We start from the raw sequence: 5,871 nt of genomic DNA, 5'->3' as shown, positions 1-5,871 counted from the left end.
ATATATATATATATATATATATATATATATATATATATATATATATAGGCAAATAATAACATGAGATTATGTTTTGGACAGTTTACAATATAAATTCGTTATAGAGTGTTTTAGTTTTCATGGCTTTTGCATTGGTACAATACTTTAAAATAGACACATACGAAGAAAGATAAGTAGAAAAAACTATAAATCTAAGTTTTAGCATGGCAAAATTTACAGCTATGGATGTGAAATTTAGCTAATATTAGTATTAAATTTACAACCAAAACTTTCTTACTTGGAATATTCAAACAAACAAACAAAAAAAACCAGTATAGTTTTAGCATCAAATTGTAGGTCAATTTCTAACTTTCTATTCACAAACAAGAACATGTTTTTCCAGAACAGCTGAGTATTAGGACAGTCCCAGAACAGATGTTGATGTCTCCTCAGAGCTGTGGCACAGTGAACACATTGGCTCTACATTCGGACGGTACTTGGAGATTATACGATTGACAGGAGAGCATTCATGCAGAATCTTTAGGGACGCTTCTCGAATCTTATTAGTTATTTAATATTTTCTAGGCAACAACCAAACATTTTTCCAACAAATATCATTAAATGAATTATCCCAGAAGAATACAGAAGCAGGTTTACTGATACAGTCTCTAATTATTAATTCTCTAATACATTTGTTATTTGTTTTTTTTTTTTGTTAAAAATGGGTCAGAGTTGCCGATGAATAATTCTTCATTTAAATAGTTTGTGTTATTTTGTACAGAGTTTGACATCAGTATTTTCACACCAGATGGAACGGCGTCAAACACAATTACAAATTCTCTCGGCAGTACTGGAAAATTATATGTACTGTAGTTAAAAATTCACTTTAAGAGTAAGTGTTGCCCTCTTTGTTGAATAGTTGATGTACATGAGCGATGGCTCTGTCAAACCATTTTTTGAAAAAAATGGATTTGTGTTTAAAACATATGTCTTTGTTGTTCCAGATATAATATTTGTGTGGGGAGAAATTGTGTTTGTGAACCAAAGTCCAACATAAAAGCAGCTGCTTGTGGAAATTGGAGAGTTTGACCGGGATTTTCTCAATTCTATAGTTGCACCTTAAAATAAAAGATAAACCACCCAGTGCTTCAAATACGTGTGTCGAAATAAAGTTCCATAAAGAGTTTGGATTTAGGAGATCTCTTTTGATCCACTTGATTTTAAAGGAAGAGTTTAGAGTCTGTAAGTCTAGCACATTAAACCCACCAGAGCACAGATTATTTATCATTACATTTTTCCGGATTAGATGAACATTTTCTTCCAAATAAAATCAAATAAAGTTTTGTCCACTTTTGAAATGATATCCTTGGAAACCTCAAGGTCAGAAGTCACAGACACCAAACTGGAAAGACCTTCAGCCTTAGAGAGTAACACACAACCGGAGATGGATAAATCTCTCTGGACCCAAAAATTCAATTTCTTTTGGATTACAGTAACAAGAGGATTGAAGTTTTCACTTAATCTTTGGTCCTCTTCTTTTATAATATAATACCAAGATATTTAACTTTGTGTTTTACTGGAATTCCTGAGATTTCTGTGTCATGACAAGTTTTAATAGGAAGTAACTCACATTTAGATAAATTAAGATTGAGACCTGAAGCTGAAGAAAATTCACCAAGCAGCTCAACAGCACACTTTACTTGAGAGCAATCTTTAAGAAATAAAGTTGTGTCATCTGCCAGTTGGCTCAGACATATTTCTCTACCAGAAATTTGAATACCTTTAAAGTACCTGTTTTTTATGAAATGTGCTAAAATTTCCATAGGAAGAAGGAACAAAAATGGAGAAATTGTACAACCGTGTCAATTCCACACTCAACGTTAAATCTACCTGAGGTTCCATGGGCAAGTTTAATTGAACTAGGGACTACGTCTCTCGGTTTGTCTGGGAACGCCTTGGGGTCCTCCCAGAAGAGGTGGCTGTGGAAATAGACGTCTGGACCTCCTTGCTCAAGCTGCTGCCCCCACGACCCGACGTCGGAACAAGTGGAAGAAATAGAGGAATGGATGGTATTAGTTGAAAGTCATCACAAGCACAGACTTTGTTTTTGTTTAAATCTTTAGCATGAAGGGCAGCAGGTGATACACATTTCTTCAAGAATTGCTAGTTTTGAATTAAATGCTCTATAACCTATTTTCTAGCATTTTTAAAATCTATGACCTAGTCTATGAGATGTTTTATGATGATCAAATCCATTTTTTGAACAATTACCAGAAACCGGTTCTTCTGAAGGTGCACCTGCGTATCTATTATCTAAATGTTAGTCCTTCAAAGGTTCCTCTTCCTCCTGTTGATTCGGCACCACAACTTTTGCTGGCCTCGTTCTGTTGGCCGGCGCTGTGTCCTAGTTTCTTTGAATGAGCGAGTGTGAAATGCTCCCAAATCAGCAGAAAAATGTGCCAGGGGTCCCGCAACATCCATGATGAAAAGCTAACGATTTGCAACACACAACATGAAACAAATATACACTTTGTTCCTAAACACTTTGGCCTTGTTCCACAGGCCTCGTCTCATTCGTTACCATCTAATTGAGGACGGGGCCAGCATTGAAAACGCTTACTGAGGCTCATTCCTCAAGCCTGGTTTTGTTTCCATACATGGGCGAATCGCTCTCTCACCAGGCGAGTATGGACCATGAGTTCATTTACCAGAGGGAAAGTTAGGAGCTTAAACTAACTGGGTTAATAACCCGTGGAGGTGCTGGGGAGTTGATGTCATGGATTTTCTGTGGCTCTTGTCCGACAATGGATGATTGAATGCGCTACTGATGTGTTTCATGACAAGAAGGTAGTCTGAGAGTAGCTCTACGGTGGGAATGGGAAATAGTGTCTTGTCAACATATTTTTTGACATAAATAGCATGTTTTCTGAATATAACAGTTCACTTGTCATCAGGGGCAATTCTAGAATCTGACCTTTAGTGATGCTTAGCCCCCAGTACTGACAATGGCTCTTGGCTTGAACAACATTACCCAAGATGTGGTTTGTGAGAAGTGCAAACGCGTACAGCACCTGGTATTCCCAGGAGGTCTCCCATCCAAGTACTAACCAGGCCCGACTCTGCTTAGCTTCCGAGATCAGATGAGATCGGGCGTGTTCAGGGCGGTGTGGATGTAAATGAAAAGCTCAGTCACAAATAGGACTTTTAAAGAATCATAGCAAACAAAGATTAAACTGATGCAACCAGAAGTTGCAACATATATTTACATACAAAACACAAAACAAAGCACAAAAAGCTTTAAGCACTAACATTTAATTTAACCATTAACCGATGACTGCACAATGTTTGTAATGCAAAACCCCAACAATGTCGTTGAAGGAAAATGGGGTGTAGCTCCTGCAGGTAAGAGGCGTTTACCTTCGGGACAAATTGAGGTTGCCGATTGGCCAGTTGCTTGACGTTGACGAGCCTATTGGATTGATTGACAGGTGGAGTTGAGGATCTGACGTGCAAAAAAAAATAAATCATAGATTTTACTGGCCCGTCTAAGACTGTCATCATTTATTCCATATTTATTTTAAAAAATAATTCAATATTTCAGTGAATCTAAGATTTGAGAACTGAGTTTCCTTTCAAAATACTAATGATGGTTTCTCTATTTTTCAGTGAAAATTTAGGGGTGTTTCAACACCACCAAAAAGTGGCTAAAACTGCCACTGCTTGTCAATAAGATACTATTTCTGTCAACTATTTTTGTAATTAAAGATTTTGTTTAGAGTCACTATGTTAGAGTTTGAGCCTTAAGGCTTATTTAGGGAAAAAGGTTAAGAGCCTGCCGTATCCAGGAGCCAATAATGGGCTGTTATTCCAAAACAAATTCCTGGAGCTATGATAAAGACAGACAGACAAGAAGTGTTATCTTTGCTGTCAGAGAAATAATTCAGTTGACACCAGCTACTGAAGCTGTGACTGAAAAGACTGGAACATCTCCAAGGGTTTGTACATTTGTGTGTTAGTGAGGGGCTCTTCAAGTTTGTCTCCGGCTCTCAGTCCTGTGCTGGAGTTACCTCAGTTACATGATTTGTCACTGTGTGATAGAAGAGAAGCTTCTCCTGGGGTGGAGAAGGTTAGCAAAGCTCTTGTATGGTGTTTTGTTAGCTCTGAGAAAGTGAAAAAAACAAAGATTTCTAAAGTTTCAACCTGAAGTGGTGGCTATTGTTTGTTGGGACCTAAAATAATTAGAAAATTTGATTGCAGGAACATAATCTCAAACAAAAGTAAAATCTAGAGTAGGGGAAAAATTACAATGACAAATAGTCTTTGATTTGAGTGAAATGTTGCACATTTTTTTTGATGAGTGATGTAGATAATTTAGTTTGCATGGAGGTGGCATGTCTGGAACGGGCACCAGAAGACATAAGTGTTGGTATGACGAGTGAAGTGATAGTCTCATGAGGGTCCACCAGTCAGCCAACACAGTGAGTGAAGGTCACAAGTCACAGAGAAGGCCTTGTAAGAGTCATTAAACAGAATTACCAGCACCTGATGGAACTTGATGGAGGTCGTTTTGTAGGTTTAGACGAGTCTGTGTGGTTAAATGGTGCAGCTACCTGGTATGTAGGGGGTACAGGTGTCTTAGTGGCCTAATGTGATGGTGTCCACACATACTGTAAAGGCCCATAAAGACTACATTTTTTTAATTTAAATTTTTCATAGCACTTTGACATTGATGCTGTTTTAATAAAATTCTGTTTTTGCTAAGTACAGCAAACCTCTGCTTTCAAACGGTATTTCTGCTGGTATTTTGTGTATATATGTACAAATGGTAACATTAGAAAAGTTTTCCTTCAAGCCACCTACTTATTTTCCTCCTTTCGGCCACCTCCGTGCCAAAATCAGGTCTCACTTCATGGCTTGAGTACAATTCTGCAGGGTGCATACATTTTCTGGTGTTCTGGCACAACTTGGCACATGCTTGGATTTTTGATAGTTATGGTGCGAGCCTTCATTTTTATAGGTATACTTTAAGCAAAGTGAAGAAGAGTGCATTTTATCAATTGATACCTACAAATGTGTCTGTAAGGACCTGACTGCTGAGCGAGCCTTTATTTACAACTCTTTTATTTTTGAAGTAGCTAAAGTTTGTCCTAAAAGTCTTTGAGTTTACAGCAGTCATTCGCTCAGATTGGTGTTAAATATTTCTTAGATGAGCCACTCATTTCAAGTTCGTTACCTAAAAAGGTTATACCAGTCTTGGTCCACAGTAAGCATCAGATCTGGACAGAATCACTTACATATGTTAAACAATGTTTTATTTTTTAAATCAAAGCTGATTTACACTGAAAATCCAGTCTGCCACACCAAGTCCAAAGGAGAGTGCTTGCTTTCTCTTTTCATCTTGACCGATGCATCGCCCTCTCTCATGTCTGTCTAGGAGATGTAGACAGAGATACGACTCCTCACCTCTCCACGACCTTCCGCAATCACGTACTTCATCTCCTCCAAAGTGCTCTCTGGTTCTCAGCCTTCTGACCAGCAGCCTCTTCTGACACAAAACTGTCAGGCACTATCTGGGTTCCTGTCACCGTTCGTCCTTCTGCACTCACTCATACAAGGTGCCACTGTGAGAATTAGGGAGTGTGGGGTGTAGGAGCAGAGTGTAGGAAGTCAATTGGTTTAGATGACTCTGTATCCACACATTAAGGACAATCCATCGATCCATTATTTTTTACTTGCTTCTTCATTTTCGGGTCACAGGGTTCACTGGTGTCCATATCCAGCAGTCAATATGCAAGAGGCGGGGGACACCCTGGACAGGTCTCCAGTCACTGTCACTCCTTGACACGTCCAAACCACTGTCCCTCCTCTGGACCTGTCCAAACCACTGTCCCT

The 5,871-nt window shown here is 38.6% G+C and overlaps 1 protein-coding gene and 1 non-coding gene across 2 annotated transcripts in view; one reads left to right on the top strand and one right to left on the bottom strand.

Moving 5' to 3' along the window:
* Positions 1–5,871, top strand: part of spata20 (spermatogenesis associated 20) — a 150,072-nt gene that overhangs the window by 81,261 nt on the left and 62,940 nt on the right. The gene's annotated exons all lie outside the window — the stretch shown is intronic.
* On the bottom strand, positions 3,039–3,157 carry LOC119424243. Its single transcript, XR_005187494.1, has one exon. It is a non-coding gene; the product is annotated as a 5S ribosomal RNA (ribosomal RNA).

Source organism: Nematolebias whitei, chromosome 17 (genome assembly GCF_014905685.2).
Source record: "Nematolebias whitei isolate Nwh7 chromosome 17, NemWhi1, whole genome shotgun sequence".
Taxonomy (NCBI): domain Eukaryota; kingdom Metazoa; phylum Chordata; class Actinopteri; order Cyprinodontiformes; family Rivulidae; genus Nematolebias; species Nematolebias whitei.
This window is presented reverse-complemented; position numbering and strand designations above follow the sequence as displayed.